The sequence below is a fragment of the Scyliorhinus canicula genome, chromosome 5 (genome assembly GCF_902713615.1).
Source record: "Scyliorhinus canicula chromosome 5, sScyCan1.1, whole genome shotgun sequence".
NCBI lineage: Eukaryota > Metazoa > Chordata > Chondrichthyes > Carcharhiniformes > Scyliorhinidae > Scyliorhinus > Scyliorhinus canicula.
Genome location: NC_052150.1, coordinates 231398774 through 231416005, shown reverse-complemented (window position 1 = coordinate 231416005; position 17232 = coordinate 231398774).

The following is a 17232-nucleotide window of genomic DNA, read 5'->3' as shown; positions in this document are numbered from 1 at the left end:
GGAGGAAACCGGAGCACCCGGAGGAAACCCACGCAGACACAGGGAGAACGTGCAGACTCCGCACAGACAGTGACCTAAGGCCGGAATTGAACCCGGATCCATGGCACTGCCCCTGGTTGTGCCTACTGCCACAGCTGGAGTCAAACCCCAGTCCAGGGCAGGATGTAAAAGTGGATTCCAATGTTAGGCAAATCTGAGTGTTTTAGACAGGACAACATCCCTGGGCAGCACAGTAGCACAGCAGTTAGTACTGTTACTTCACAGCGCCAGGGTCCCAGGTTCGATTCCCGGTTTGGGTCACTCTCTGTGCAGAGTCAGCATGTTCTCCCCGTGTCTGCGTGGGTTTCCTCCGGGCGCTCCAGTTTCCTCCCACAAGTCCCGAAAGACGTGCTGTTAGGTGAATTGGACATTCTGAATTCTCCCTCAGTGTACCCGAACAGGTGCCGGAATGTGGCGACTAGGGGATTTTCACAGTAACTTCATTCCAGTGTTAATGTCAGCCTACTTGTGACAGTAAAAGATTTCTTCTTCTTCTGAGTCACAATGAGATCCATTCTGCTGTAGTTCTGGAAATAATATGTTTTTTAAAATTATTATCTCATGTTGAATTAGGAGAATTGGGAAAAGTTTGTTAAATAATTGTGTTCACCGTCTGTAACCCTTCAACACGTTACTCATTAAAAATCATGTTGGCCCATTCACCTGACCTATCTGTATCCATTTGTAAATTTCTTCCTTCCTCATTGTAACTTATTGTCCCACCTATTTTTTAAAGAATAATAATTTTTATTAGTGTCCCAAGTAGGCTCACATTAACACTGCAATAAAGTTATTCTGAAAATCCCCTAGTCGCCACATTCTGGCGCCTGTTCGGGTACACAGAGGGAGAATTCAGAATGTCCAATTCACCTAACATCACATCTTTCGAGGAAACTGGAGCACCCGGAGGAAACCCACGCAGACACGAGGAGAACATGCAGACTCTGCACAAATAGTGACCCAAGCCGGGAATCGGACTCAGGACCCTGGAGCTGTGAAGCAACAGTGCTAACCACTGTGTTATCTTGCCACAGTGTCCCCTGCAAATCTGGCTACAGAACCTCCTATCCCTACATCCAAGTCATCCATGTAGATTTTCAATAGCTGGAGCCCCAAGAACCGAATCCTGTGGCACCCCACTGAATTGGAAAAATGCTAACAAAAGGATGTGGATGCTTTGGAGAGGGTGCAGAGGAGGTTCACCAGGATGTTGCCTGGTATGGAGGGTGCTAGCTATGAAGAAAGGTTGAGTAGATTAGGATTGTTTTAGTTGGAAAGATGGAGGTTGAGGGGGGGCGTGATTGAGGCATACAAAATTATGAGAGGTATGGACAGGGTGGATAGCAACAAGCTTTTTCCAAGAGTGGGGGTGTCAGTTACAAGGGGTCACGCTTTCAAGGTGAGAGGGGGAAAGTTTAAGGGAGATGTGCGTGGAATGTTTTTTATGCAGAGGGTGGTGGGTGCCTGGAACGCTTTACCAGCGGAGGTGGTAGAGGCGGGCACGATAGCATCATTTAGGATGCATCTGGGCAGGTGTATGAATGGGCGGGGAACAGAGGGAAGTAGACCTTGAAAAATAGGAGATAGGTTTAGATAAAGGATCTGGATCGGCGCAGGCTGGGAGGGCCGAAGGGCCTGTTCCCGTGCTGTAATTTTCTTTGTTCTTTGTTCAAAACGCCGCTATTCAGAAAGGGAGGGAGGCAGAATGTGGGAAATTACAAAGCAGTTAGTTTAACATATTTTGTTGGGAAATTGTTAAAATCAATTATCAAGGAAATAATATCAGGACATTTGGAAAGTCAAAGCGCTAGCCATCAGAGTCAGCATGGTTTTATGAAGCGCAAATCATGTTTGACTAATTAGGGGAGATTTTACTGGGGCTGGTTAAGCACAGTGGGCTAAACAGCTGGCTTGTAATGCAGAACAAGGCCAGCAGCGCGGGTTCAATTCCCATACAGGCCTCCCCGAACAGGCGCCGGAATGTGGCGACTAGGGTCTTTTCACAGTAACTTCATTGAAGCCTACTTGTAACAATAAGTGATTATTATTATTTACTGGAGTTCTTCGAAGATGTAACAAGCTAAGTGGATAATGGGGATCCTGTAGATGTAGTGTATCTGGACTTCTGGAAGGCGTTTGATAAGGTGCCGCTGTCATGTGAGAGTACCTTTAAGAAATGGGTGTTTATTACTGCAGCGATGTCAGAGAGTGGGTGGAGCTGGGCTGTCTGTCAGCTTTTTACTTTTGTTTTAGGCTTTCTGTTGCAGGGTGGGTTTGGTTTCATTTTAGTTTTGGAGAAGCTGTAATCACAGCAGTATGTGTGTGAATCTCTGCAAGCGTATGAATGTCCATTTGCTGATTTAAACGTGGTAACTGTTCTCAGTCGTGAATTTCAAATTGAGGTGCTTCTGTTAAAAGGTTTTGTTTTAAGTCTTATGGATGTTAAAAGGAAAGTTTAAGCATTACTTAGTGTTGTACTCTTTGGGGGTTGTATTTGAATTGATGGTTGCTAAGATGTCCACTGTATATGTTGAAAAGGTTAACTTGAGTTCATAGAATAAACATTGTTTTGCTTTAAAAAATACTTTTCCATTTCTGCTCTCCCACACCTGTAGAGTGGGCCGTGTGCTCCCCATACCACAATCTATTAACAGTTGTGAGTCAGGTGAACTCCATGATACACTTCGGGGTTCTCTAAACCCTGGCCCATAACACTGCACAGGTTAATTCACCAGGTAAGATCACATGGGATTATGGGTAATTTATTAGCTTGGATAGAAGAACAAATAAAAATACAGCACAGGAAAAGGCCCTTCGGCCCTCCAAGCCTGCGCCGATCACAAGTCCTATCTAGACCAACTGCCTGTATCCTTCTATACCCCGTCTGAGAGATAGGCGTCAAGCACACACTCAGTAAGCTGCGCAGGTGAAGGAGACACAGCCTGAGTGAGACACAGCCTGAGTGGGAATTGGAACTTGGTCATTTGGACAGTGTGGTCATTCGGCGCGGAGTGGGAGGAGGTGCTGTTTCCCTTTTTGTTCTGTTTTCTTCGTTTGGCTTTGTAACTGGTAATCAGCAAGGAGAGATCCAGAGTGCATTCCAGGAAGCAGAGAGAAAACCAGGGAGCACCCTGGGAAGGTAGGTGATATAAAATCTTACCCCCAGGTTCCAGCGACCTTCATTCCCGGGAGCGGGAGAGAGAGAGAGCCAGGGAGCAGCTTGGGAACAGGTAAGTGATATAAAAAACTTACCCCCAGGTTCCAGCGGCCATCATTCCCGGGAGCGGGAGAGAGAGAGAGAGTCTGGGATAATCTGCTATTCTGAGTGATCCGACAGGGGGTGGGGGGAACTGAAAAGTGACGTCAAAGGAAAGCTGTGACCTCATTGGCTGTTAGGGAATCTGCATTAAATTTAAAAATTAAACATTGTTAAACTAATTAAAAATAATTAATTAATTACTTACTATTTAGTGTAAATATTAAACCCCAGTTTTAATACCCATTTTAAAATGAGGATTTCAGCACTCACAACCTCAGGCCATGATAAAACACAGCTTCAACAGAGACGACAAAAAACCTGACACACGCATAAACTCATTGGAGATTAAAACAACATTTTTACTAAGCAAAGATGAAAAAGCTATTGTTCTAACAAACATATTTTCAAAGACAGTTTGACATTAAGACATGAGCTGTACCAGTAATCTGATCAAGGACGAAGCGGGCACCATAGCAATATGAGGGAATTTTTTTTCATAATGTGGATAAAGCAGAGTCAGCAGAAAGCCAGTAGAAACCAGTCTTGATAATAGCACAGAATCGCATTCCATAACATACACAAATATTCAAACATGAAACGTTCAAAACTTATGTTGCACATTAAGGATTGACAGCTAACCGTTGAATCAAATACATTTGATTCTAACCCAAACCAATTAGGGTGACATAGAGGTGTAAATAGATGGCTCAAGACTGGTAAGATTTCCGAGAAACATGATGGTCCGTACAGCTATCTTTATTCCAGGATCATCCTATACTTTGATCGAAACTATTCGCTATCTCTATTTTTCATATTTTCACTTTTCCACTCTAACTCTTGAAGTAAATGCAAGCTGTTTTGCCGTCAGCAAGAAACCATTTCTATATTATTTTGAAAGTTAAATTGTGTACAAGTTTCTTCTCTTTTGGTCCTTCTGCTAGCCGGACTTTATTGAAAATAGTTTCTCCTAATTGTAATCAAATAGCGGCAATAAAGATTCTGGTTTGCATCCGATAAGTTTCACTCAAATTTCTACTGAGTTTTAGTGTCACAAGACCTCACTAATTCCGCATGGTAGACCTCATCAAGGGGTATCGAAGCCAGAGATCGGAGAGTACTGGAACGCAATGTCAGTAAGAGGGGTGCAGAGCTCTAACTGAGATGTGGCAGGTCCGGGAGGCTTCCAGTGTCCCGGATGGCTTCATCTGCAGAAAGTGCCCCCAACTGGAGCCCCTCACAGACCGCATGGTTCGGTTGGAGCAGCAGTTGGATGCACTTAGGAGCATGCAGGTGGTGGAAAACGTCATAGACAGGAGTTATAGAGATGTGGTCACACCCAAGGTGCAGGCAGAGAGATGGGTAACCACCAGAAGGGGCAGGCAGTCAGTGCAGGAATCCCCTGTGGTTGTCCCCCTCTCGAACAGGTATACCCCTTTGGATACTGTCGGGGGGGATAGCCTATCAGGGGAAACAGCAGCAGCCAGAGCAGTGTCACCACGGCTGGCTCTGATGTTCAGCAGGGAGGGTCAAAGCGCAGAAGAGCAATAGTCATAGGGGACTCTATAGTCAGGGGCACAGATAGACGCTTCTGTGGACATGAAAGAGACTCCAGGATGGTATGTTGCCTCCCTGGTTCCAGGGTCCAGGATGTCTCAGAACGGGTAGCTGGCATCCTGAAGGGGGAGGGCAAACAGGCAGAGGTCGTTGCACATATTGGTACTAACGACATAGGCAGGAAGGGGCATGAGGTCCTGCAGCAGGGGTTCAGGGAGCTAGGCAGAAAGTTAAAAGACAGGACCTCGAGGGTTGTAATCTCGGGATTACTCCCTGTGCCACGTGCCAGTGAGGCTAGAAATAGGAAGATAGAGCAGCTAAACACATGGTTAAACAGCTGGTGTAGGAGGGAGGGTTTCCGTTATCTGGCCCACTGGGAGCTCTTCCGGGGCAGGTGTGACCTGTATAAGAAGGACAGGTTGCATCAAAACTGGAGAGGCATAAATATCCTGGCCGCGAGGTTTGATAGTGTCACATGGGAGGGTTTAAACTAGTATGGCAGGGGGGTGGGCACCGGAGCAATAGGTCAGAAGGTGAAAGCATTGAGGGAGAACTAGGGAATAGGGCCAGTGTGGCTCTGAGGAAGAGCAGACAGGGAGATGTTGCTGAAAACAGCGGGTCTGGTGGCCTGAAGTGCATATGTTTTAATGCAAGAAGTATAACAGGTAAGGCAGATGAACTTAGAGCTTGGATTAGTACTTGGAACTATGATGTTGTTGCCATTATTGAGACCTGGTTGAGGGAAGGACAGGATTGGCAACTAAACGTTCCAGGATTGTGGTGAATGTGATTCACACTGGATTATAATCCATACTTGTGTCTATATTGTAAGTGCAGTTGCACTACCTGTCCTCCAGGGGTAGCTCTGGGAATGCTTGAGTTGTACGGGGCTTTTCCCTTGGCTCTGCCCAGGACGCCTCCCCCCGGAAGCTGCTGTATAAAGATCAGTGCCACATGGTCAGCCAGCCAGTTCACCGAAAGTTCAATGGCTAATAGGCTGGCTCTGTTGTGAGTATGTTAAAACCGCTATTCTAATCCTACAAGCACGTGTCCGTAAAATTGTTGGTTCCAACAATTTAATATACTCAGGAAACAGTCGAGGAAATCATGGATGCAGCCCTCAAGCCCGGACGCCTAGAACTCGATCCGCAGGATGCAGAGGCTAAGGAAATTTTTTCCCACTGGCTGAGATGTTTTAAAGCCTACCTGGCAGAAGCCAACACCGCCCGAACAACGGAGGAACAAAAACTCAGCCTACTGCACGCGAGGGTAAGCCACAGAATATCCACACAGCTGAATCCGGCCGGTTCTTACACCGCAGCGCTGGCAATATTGGACAAAATGTACGTTAGGCCCATTAACGAGGTTTATGCACGCCACGTGTTTACGACTCGCCGTCAGCGGCCTACAGAAACGCTAGCCGAGTTTGTAAGGGAATTGAACAATCTTTCCAATGACTGTAATTATCAAGCCGTTACCGCGGCTGAACATAGGGAGCTTGCTGTGCGGGACGTTTTCGTGGCGGGCCTTAGATCTAACTATGTGCGCCAAAGACTGCTAGAAAAGGGGGCCCAGGACTTAGACACTACTGTGGAGGCTGCTACCACTATGGAAGTTTCCTTCCGCAGCCTCACCTCGTTTCCCGCGGACCCCGCGACCTCATCGTGGACCCCCGACCAACAGTCCCCCCAGGCCTGTGCCGCACGGCCCCCCAGCTACCGCGCTGCCAAAGCCAGTTACTCTGCTGCCCCAGCCAGTTACTCTGTTGCCCCAGCCAGTTACTCTGCTGCCAAAGCCAGTTACTCTGCTGCCCCAGCCAGCTACTCAGCTGCTTCAGCCAGTTACTCTGCTGCCCCAGCCAGTTACTCTGCTGCCCCAGCCAGTTACTCTGCTGCCCCAGCCAGTTACTCTGCTGCCCCAGCCAGTTACTCTGCTGCCCCAGCCAGTTACTCTGTTGCCCCAGCCAGTTACTCTGCTGCCAAAGCCAGTTACTCTGCTGCCCCAGCCAGTTACTCTGCTGCCCCAGCCAGTTACTCTGCTGCCCCAGCCAGTTACTCTGCTGCCCCAGCCAGTTACTCTGCTGCCCCAGCCAGTTACTCTGCTGCCCCAGCCAGTTACTCTGCTGCCCCAGCCAGTTACTCTGTTGCCCCAGCCAGTTACTCTGCTGCCAAAGCCAGTTACTCTGCTGCCCCAGCCAGTTACTCTGCTGCCCCAGCCAGTTACTCTGCTGCCCCAGCCAGTTACTCTGCTGCCCCAGCCAGTTACTCTGCTGCCCCAGCCAGTTAGTCTGCTGCCCCAGCCAGTTACTCTGCTGCCCCAGCCAGCTACTCGGCTGATTCAGCCAGTTACTCAGCTGCTCCAGCCAGTTACTCTGCTGCCCCAGCCAGTTACTCTGCTGCCCCAGCCAGTTACTCTGCTGCCCCAGCCAGTTACTCTGCTGCCCCAGCCAGTTACTCTGCTGCCCCAGCCAGTTACTCTGCTGCCCCAGCCAGCTACTCTGCTGCCCCAGCCAGCTACTCTGCTGCCCCAGCCAGCTACTCGGCTGATACAGCCAGTTACTCTGCTGCCCCAGCCAGTTACTCTGCTGCCCCAGCCAGTTACTCTGCTGCCCCAGCCAGTTACTCTGCTGCCCCAGCCAGTTACTCTGCTGCCCCAGCCAGTTACTCTGCTGCCCCAGCCAGTTACTCTGCTGCCCCAGCCAGCTACTCAGCTGCCCCAGCCAGTTACTCTGCTGCCCCAGCCAGTTACTCTGCTGCCCCAGCCAGTTACTCTGCTGCCCCAGCCAGCTACTCAGCTGCTCCAGCCAGTTACTCTGCTGCCCCAGCCAGTTACTCTGTTGCCCCAGCCAGTTACTCTGCTGCCCCAGCCAGTTACTCTGCTGCCCCAGCCAGTTGCTCTGCTGCCCCAGCCAGTTACTCTGCTGCCCCAGCCAGTTACTCTGCTGCCCCAGCCAGCTACTCAGCTGCTCCAGCCAGTTACTCTGCTGCCCCAGCCAGTTACTCTGTTGCCCCAGCCAGTTACTCTGCTGCCCCAGCCAGTTACTCTGCTGCCCCAGCCAGTTGCTCTGCTGCCCCAGCCAGCTACTCGGCTGATTCAGCCAGTTACTCTGCTGCCCCAGCCAGTTACTCTGCTGCCCCAGCCAGTTACTCTGCTGCCCCAGCCAGTTACTCTGCTGCCCCAGCCAGTTACTCTGCTGCCCCAGCCAGCTACTCGGCTGCCCCAGCCAGTTACTCTGCTGCCCCAGCCAGCTACTCTGCTGCCCCAGCCAGTTACTCTGCTGCCCCAGCCAGTTACTCTGCTGCCCCAGCCAGTTACTCTGCTGCCCCAGCCAGCTACTCAGCTGCTCCAGCCAGTTACTCTGCTGCCCCAGCCAGTTACTCTGCTGCCCCAGCCAGTTACTCTGCTGCTTCAGCCAGTTACTCTGCTGCCCCAGCCAGTTACTCTGCTGCTTCAGCCAGCTACTCAGCTGCCCCAGCCAGTTACTCTGCTGCCCCAGCCAGTTACTCTGCTGCCCCAGCCAGCTACTCTGCTGCCCCAGCCAGTTACTCTGCTGCCCCAGCCAGTTACTCTGCTGCCCCAGCCAGTCACTCTGCTGCCCCAGCCAGTTACTCTGCTGCCCCAGCCAGTTACTCTGCTGCTTCAGCCAGTTACTCTGCTGCCCCAGCCAGTTACTCTGCTGCTTCAGCCAGCTACTCAGCTGCCCCAGCCAGTTACTCTGCTGCCCCAGCCAGTTACTCTGCTGCCCCAGCCAGCTACTCTGCTGCCCCAGCCAGTTACTCTGCTGCCCCAGCCAGTTACTCTGCTGCCCCAGCCAGTTACTCTGCTGCCCCAGCCAGTTATTCTGCTGCCCCAGCCAGTCACTCAGCTGCTCCAGCCAGTTACTCTGCTGCCCCAGCCAGTTACTCTGCTGCCCCAGCCAGTTACTCAGCTGCTCCAGCCAGTTACTCTGCTGCCCCAGCCAGTTACTCTGCTGCCCCAGCCAGTTACTCTGCTGCCCCAGCCAGTTACTCTGCTGCCCCAGCCAGTTACTCTGCTGCCCCAGCCAGCTACTCTGCTGCCCCAGCCAGCTACTCAGCTGCCCCAGCCAGCTACTCAGCTGCTCCAGCCAGTTACTCTGCTGCCCCAGCCAGCTACTCAGCTGCCCCAGCCAGCTACTCTGCTGCCCCAGCCAGCTACTCAGCTGCTCCAGCCAGTTACTCTGCTGCCCCAGCCAGTTACTCAGCTGCCCCAGCCAGTTACTCTGCTGCCCCAGCCAGCTACTCAGCTGCCCCAGCCAGCTACTCTGCTGCCCCAGCCAGCTACTCAGCTGCCCCAGCCAGCTACTCAGCTGCTCCAGCCAGTTACTCTGCTGCCCCAGCCAGCTACTCAGCTGCCCCAGCCAGCTACTCAGCTGCCCAAGCCAGTTACTCTGCTGCCCCAGCCAGTTACTCTGCTGCCCCAGCCAGCTACTCTGCTGCCCCAGCCAGCTACTCAGCTGCCCCAGCCAGTTACTCTGCTGCCCCAGCCAGTTACTCTGCTGCCCCAGCCAGTTACTCTGCTGCTCCAGCCAGTTACTCTGCTGCTCCAGCCAGTTACTCTGCTGCCCCAACCAGTTACTCTGCTGACCCAGCCAGTTACTCTGCTGACCCAGCCAGTTACTCTGCTGCCCCAGCCAGTTACTCGGCTGCCCCAGCCAGCTACTCAGCTGCCCCAGCCAGTTACTCTGCTGCCCCAGCCAGCTACTCAGCTGCCCCAGCCAGCTACTCTGCTGCCCCAGCCAGCTACTCAGCTGCCCCAGCCAGTTACTCTGCTGCCCCAGCCAATTACTCTGCTGCCCCAGCCAGCTACTCAGCTGCCCCAGCCAGCTACTCTGCTGCCCCAGCCAGCTACTCAGCTGCCCCAGCCAGTTACTCTGCTGCCCCAGCCAATTACTCTGCTGCCCCAGCCAGTTACTGCTGCCCCAGCCAGCTACTCTGCTGCCCCAGCCAGCTACTCAGCTGCCCCAGCCAGCTACTCAGCTGCTCCAGCCAGTTACTCTGCTGCCCCAGCCAGCTACTCAGCTGCCCCAGCCAGCTACTCTGCTGCCCCAGCCAGCTACTCAGCTGCCCCAGCCAGCTACTCTGCTGCCCCAGCCAGCTACTCAGCTGCCCCAGCCAGTTACTCTGCTACCCCAGCCAATTACTCTGCTGCCCCAGCCAGTTACTCTGCTGCCCCAGCCAGCTACTCAGCTGCTCCAGCCAGTTACTCTGCTGCCCCAGCCAGTTACTCTGCTGCCCCAGCCAGTTACTCTGCTGCCCCAGCCAGCTACTCAGCTGCCCCAGCCAGTTACTCTGCTGCCCCAGCCAGTTACTCTGCTGCTCCAGCCAGTTACTCTGCTGCCCCAGCCAGCTACTCTGCTGCCCCAGCCAGATACTCTGCTGCCCCAGCCAGTTACTCTGCTGCCCCAGCCAGTTACTCTGCTGACCCAGCCAGTTACTCTGCTGCCCCAGCCAGTTACTCAGCTGCTCCAACCAGTTACTCTGCTGCCCCAGCCAGTTACTCTGCTGCCCCAGCCAGCTACTCAGCTGCTCCAGCCAGTTACTCTGCTGCCCCAGCCAGCTACTCTGCTGCCCCAGCCAGCTACTCAGCTGCTCCAGCCAGTTACTCAGCTGCTCCAGCCAGTTACTCTGCTGCCCCAGCCAGCTACTCAGCTGCCCCAGCCAGCTACTCAGCTGCCCAAGCCAGTTACTCTGCTGCCCCAGCCAGTTACTCTGCTGCCCCAGCCAGCTACTCTGCTGCCCCAGCCAGCTACTCAGCTGCCCCAGCCAGTTACTCTGCTGCCCCAGCCAGTTACTCTGCTGCCCCAGCCAGTTACTCTGCTGCTCCAGCCAGTTACTCTGCTGCTCCAGCCAGTTACTCTGCTGCCCCAACCAGTTACTCTGCTGACCCAGCCAGTTACTCTGCTGACCCAGCCAGTTACTCTGCTGCCCCAGCCAGTTACTCGGCTGCCCCAGCCAGCTACTCAGCTGCCCCAGCCAGTTACTCTGCTGCCCCAGCCAGCTACTCAGCTGCCCCAGCCAGCTACTCTGCTGCCCCAGCCAGCTACTCAGCTGCCCCAGCCAGTTACTCTGCTGCCCCAGCCAGTTACTCTGCTGCCCCAGCCAGCTACTCAGCTGCCCCAGCCAGCTACTCTGCTGCCCCAGCCAGCTACTCAGCTGCCCCAGCCAGTTACTCTGCTGCCCCAGCCAATTACTCTGCTGCCCCAGCCAGTTACTGCTGCCCCAGCCAGCTACTCTGCTGCCCCAGCCAGCTACTCAGCTGCCCCAGCCAGCTACTCAGCTGCTCCAGCCAGTTACTCTGCTGCTCCAGCCAGCTACTCAGCTGCCCCAGCCAGTTACTCTGCTGCCCCAGCCAGCTACTCAGCTGCCCCAGCCAGCTACTCTGCTGCCCCAGCCAGCTACTCAGCTGCCCCAGCCAGTTACTCTGCTACCCCAGCCAATTACTCTGCTGCCCCAGCCAGTTACTCTGCTGCCCCAGCCAGCTACTCAGCTGCTCCAGCCAGTTACTCTGCTGCCCCAGCCAGTTACTCTGCTGCCCCAGCCAGTTACTCTGCTGCCCCAGCCAGCTACTCAGCTGCCCCAGCCAGTTACTCTGCTGCCCCAGCCAGTTACTCTGCTGCTCCAGCCAGTTACTCTGCTGCCCCAGCCAGCTACTCTGCTGCCCCAGCCAGATACTCTGCTGCCCCAGCCAGTTACTCTGCTGCCCCAGCCAGTTACTCTGCTGACCCAGCCAGTTACTCTGCTGCCCCAGCCAGTTACTCAGCTGCTCCAACCAGTTACTCTGCTGCCCCAGCCAGTTACTCTGCTGCCCCAGCCAGCTACTCAGCTGCTCCAGCCAGTTACTCTGCTGCCCCAGCCAGCTACTCTGCTGCCCCAGCCAGCTACTCAGCTGCTCCAGCCAGTTACTCAGCTGCTCCAGCCAGTTACTCTGCTGCCCCAGCCAGCTACTCGGCTGCTCCACCCTGCCATTTCTGTGGCCAAAGCCAGCACCCGCGCCAGCACTGCCCGTCCCGTAACGCGACCTGCAGCAGCTGCAGGCGAAAAGGACACTATGCCAGAATGTGTCTGGCGAAGAAAGCCGCAGCCTCTAACCCTCCCCCGGCTCAAAGCACCCGCTCCCTGAATTCACAGGCCTGCAGGCCCCGAAATGCTGCAGCCTGTATGCCGACTCCGCCCCCACCCGACATGTGCGACTCATGGGGGCGGCCATCTTGGCAATCCTCCTCCATGCAGCCGGCCATGTGCGAGTCATGGGGGCGGCCATCTTGGCAATCCTCCTCCATGCAGCCGGCCATGTGTGACTCATGGGGGCGGCCATCTTGGCAATCCTCCTCCATGCAGCCGGCCATGTGCGAGTCATGGGGGCGGCCATCTTGGGATCCATCACCTTCAAACTCTGGAACTCATCTCGACGATTACAAACTCAGAGGGCAGTCATCACGGGGCCACTCCAGCACAGCTGATCGAGCCACCGACTACCCGCAACTCAACGCGGTCACCCTGGATCAATCCCGCCCCAAGCACCTACGAAGTTCGATGGCGGAGGTCCAGATCAACGGGTACAGCACGCCATGCCTCTTTTACTCTGGGAGCACCGAGAGCTTTATACATCCAGAGCTGGTAAGACGCTGTTCGCTTCCTATTTATCCTGTGAGCCAAACTATCGCCCTCGCTTCGGGCTCCCACTCAGTCCAAATCCAAGGACGCACCATTGCTATGCTCACAATTCGAGGCGCTAGTTATTCTAAATTTAAACTTTATGTCCTGCCCGACCTCTGCGCGCCACTCTTATTAGGCCTGGAATTCCAGTGCAACCTCAAGAGCCTCACCCTCAGCTTCAGCAGGCCCCTGCCCCCACTCACTATCTGCAGCCTAGCCACGCTGTGCATCTCCCCCCCTCCGCTCTTCGCCAATCTCACTCCAGATTGCAAGCCAGTAGCTACTCGCAGCAGGCGATACAGCCTACAGGATAGGGTCTTTATCCGATCGGAGGTCCGACGGCTGCTCAGTGAGGGGATCATAGAGGCCAGTAATAGTCCCTGGAGAGCTCAGGTGGTGGTCGTCAAGACTGGGGAAAAATTTCACATGGTCGTCGACTATACGCTCCTAGACGCGTATCCCCTCCCCAGAATTGCAGACATGGTTAATCAGATCGCCCAATATCGGCTATTTTCCACGGTGGATCTGAAGTCTGCATACCACCAGCTCCCAATCCGCCCGGAGGACCGCCACTACACGGTGTTCGAGGCCGATGGCCGCCTCTTCCATTTCCTCCGGGTTCCCTTCGACGTCACTAATGGGGTTTTGGTGTTCCAACGAGCAATGGACCGAATGGTGGACCAGTACGGGCTGCGGGCCACGTTTCCGTATCTGGACAATGTCACCATCTGCGGCTATGACCAGCAGGACCACGACGCCAACCTCCACCGTTTTCTCCAAACGGCACAGAAATTAAATCTCACTTATAACAAGGAGAAATGCGTTTTCCGCACAACCAGACTAGCCATCCTCGGCTACGTCGTGGAGAATGGAGTCCTGGGCCCAGACCCGGACCGCATGCGCCCCCTCTTAGAAGTCCCCCTCCCTCATTGCCCCAAGGCCCTCAAACGGTGCTTGGGTTTCATTTCCTACTACGCCCAGTGGGTCCCTCAATATGCGGACAAAGCCCGCCCACTCTTTAAGGCCACACAATTTCCCCTGTCAGCTGAGGCGCGCCAGGCCTTCAGCTGCATCAAGGAGGACATCGCCAAAGCGGCCATGCGGGCGGTGGATGAACCCATTCCCTTTCAGGTTGAGAGCGACGCCTCAGAGTTAGCTCTAGCAGCCACTTTAAATCAGGCAGGGAGGCCCGTTGCATTTTTCTCCCGTACCCTATCCACTTCAGAACTCCGACACTCCTCAGTCGAGAAGGAAGCACAAGCCATCGTAGAGGCTGTTTGTCACTGGAGGCACTAACTTGCAGGTAGGAGGTTCACCCTCATCACCGACCAAAGATCGGTTGCCTTTATGTTTGACAACTCGCAAAGGGGAAAAATAAAAAATGATAAAATCCTCTCCACCTATAGTTACGATATTAAATATCGACCCGGGAAGCTCAACGAGTCCGCGGATGCCCTATCCCGCGGGACATGCGTCAGCGCGCAGATCAGCCGTCTGAAAGCCATCCACGTTGACCTCTGCCACCCGGGGGTCACCCGGCTCGCCCACTACATCAGAGCCTGAAACCTGCCTTTCTCCAACGAGGAGGTAAAAGCGGTCACTAGGGACTGCCCGATCTGTGCGGAGTGCAAACCGCACTTCTATAGACTGTTGCACGTTTTACTTGAGTGTATTACGCGTTTATTGGAGTGTATTAACACGCCTCCGTTTAAAGGCCGTATGCTTAACACTACTACAGCTCTGTGTATGTAATTTCAGCTCGGAGTCGCCAGGTGCCGTATTTAGACACCTCACAAGTATATCAAGGTCAGGTTCAAAGTAATAAAACTGTACACCGATTAGTAAGTTCAAACGATTGATATTTATTATAACCAATATAATAAATACGCATGCATACGCTAAAGACTAATACTTATTTCTACTATTAAATGACTAAATACTTTTCTAAGTAGGAACCAGCAAGGTCAGGGGACAAGGCCTTTGTTCCTTTCTGGACTGCACCTTCTGTTCTCTAATAGTCGGCTAGAGTATAAGCAATGCCGGGGTCACGTAGCGAGCGTCGTTTTGGCACTTATTGAACGATGGATGGTGCTCAACGGCCGGTGATGAAAGACAGGATCTGGAGGCTGGAGTCGGAGTCAGAAGCGGAGCCGGAGCAAAACAGACAGAACCATGTGCGGGGTCTACCTTTATAGGTCCCCCAATGTCCGTGCCTCTTCGGGGCGGGCCTTTACCTGCCATGTATCGATTGGGTCATTTCCCAATCGATATCTTACAAATCCCCCAATCTGAGGGTTTCTTCTCGATGGGTGGGGCGGTCTCTAGGGTCTTTTGTGATGGATACTTCTGGTGCCGTTTCGTCTGGGCGTCCACTCAAAGTATCCATTCAAACCCAAATGTTTCTATTGTGTGGGCCCAGATCTGGATCACCTCATTACTATGCAAAGCGTTGTTGCCATTTACACCTTTGGTTGAGATCTTGCACCTGGCTATAAACTGGTTTCGATACGTGCAGAGTGCTAATTAGCCTTTTGCAAACTGCTTGTCCTGGCTAAAACTGTTTTCTCCCTACAGCCTTAGCAGTTCTCCATTTTGGTAGCCCAGTGTCCATATTAGGTGGCTACATTCCCTCTTTGTGATCCTCACAATAAAATTGTGAAGGATCACCTATGCACGTTGCTTCGAGTGCTTCTGGGTGCCTTCTTTGTGTTCCCTGACCTCAGCAAGTTCCTGGGCGTCTACTCTGTCCTTGACTATGGGAAGAAAAAATTTTATCTGACATTTCTACTTGGCGCTATGTCAAAGGGGACATGCATTACCAAAACCGGGAACCTCTACCTATCACAACTATTATCCTTATCCTTACTTTAAACATTTTATTACAGTCTAAAAACCTTATCCATTCACACCACATTACATATCACTTCCTGACTCGGCAGTCGAGTTCAGGACAATATAATACATGGGTATCCTTTATTAACATAGTGCTTTATTCATTAAGAGGCAAAGGGGATTGATGAAACCGAAAAATAGGGGATCGAAATCCATAAACGGTTGAGGGGCAGGAACGGGAGGCTCTCCTTTTCCATTTCCTCAACCTGAGGGTCTGTATGATTATGCAGAGGATTGCGATCACTAGCAGTGATTCAATCACATATGACATGGAGTACCATGTCATAAATTTTGTGCACCAGGTCTGAACTTCACTGATCAGAGCTGAGCACGGGGGAGTTGGTGTGAGGGAAACATTGACGGCGGGGGTTGTGGGGGAAACGTGACTCGCTTCCACACATAGAAATACAACATTTAACAGTAATAGGTAGGCTTCCATCATGGTCTTCTCTTCGTTCTCTTTCTCTTCCTCCTGTATGGTCGATCCTTGCTGTGAACCCTCTTTCGTCCTTCGAAAGCTATGGGATCAAGCACAGTATCTGTCAATACACAGTTTAATATCCGTACTTGTTAGTGTATCTGTCTTTCAATTCCAATTGACCCTTAAATGACTGGCCAAGTCACACCCTGTGACTCCCCTCATTTTTTTTTTTCAAAAGCGAATTTAATGAACACAATACACCTAACAACTCTCCTCCTGCGAGCCGTCTCGCAGGCTTTGCTCATTTACCATCCGAATGTTCCTGGATGTAAATAGCATGTGGGATGGCGGCCTAAGGGCTGCCTAACAAAAAAATGAAAACAAATTGGAAACAAAAGGTCGAATGGGTTGCGTATGGGCCGCTACGGGTACGATTTGAATGGGATCCCCGGGTAGGGCGTGCTGTGCCATACCCGAGCTTGGCTGACCAAAGTGGGTTCTCAGACAGGGCGGGTCCTCAGTGCCGTTTGTCCACTGCCTGAGTAACCTGGATTAAACGGGCAAGAATGTGTTTACCGTGGATTTGCAGCCTCTATTCACCGAATAGAGGGGCACCTAAAACAAGGGAGGAGCCAAGATGCTCCAACATCTGAAAACAGTGAACTGAAGTTCTCAGAGATACCTGCAGATAAACTTAGTGTGCTTGTGAGGGCACAATCAAACCATTGGGTTGGGAACCGAAGTTCTCAAAGGTATCGGCGGACAAGCTAAAGTGCGTGCGAGGTGGTCACAATCTTTTCAGCTGAAAAGAAGGTGTCCAACCTCCAACTGAACCATGAACATTCAATACAAACAAACATAAACTGACAAACAAAACATACGTGCAGGTTCCATCAGAAAGGAGATCGCTTCCCTCAACCGATTCCTATTTTACATCATCTGGACACCTCACTTTTCCTCTGTCTCTGTGAACAGGGTCACAAAGGGGTTGCCGTATCGGGATTCAGACACCGTATCGTCCTGCTCTCCCGGATCCCACACCCTTGTGTGGATCAGGCATGCAATTTTGTAATTATGTGACCGGGGGTCACTTTCGTCGTTGCGGACAAGTCTGTACGAATTGTCCCTGTGCCAAAGTGTTGGGTCTAAATTTGAATGGGCATTGTCGGGGTAGTCGGGGTCGGGTGGTGGGTCTGGGTGTTTAATATAAGTGACTTCCATGGGGTCACTGGAGTCGGGGTCATTGTCGCTGCAATGTGGGCTGTAGTGTGGTGTGCTGTGGCTGTCCCCAGAGTCAGTGTCTGTATCGCTGTCTCTGCTGCGGCAGCTTGTGGGCGTTTCGGGGCGTGGTCTGTCGTGGTCAGTGGGCAGAGTCGTGGGCGAGTCCGATG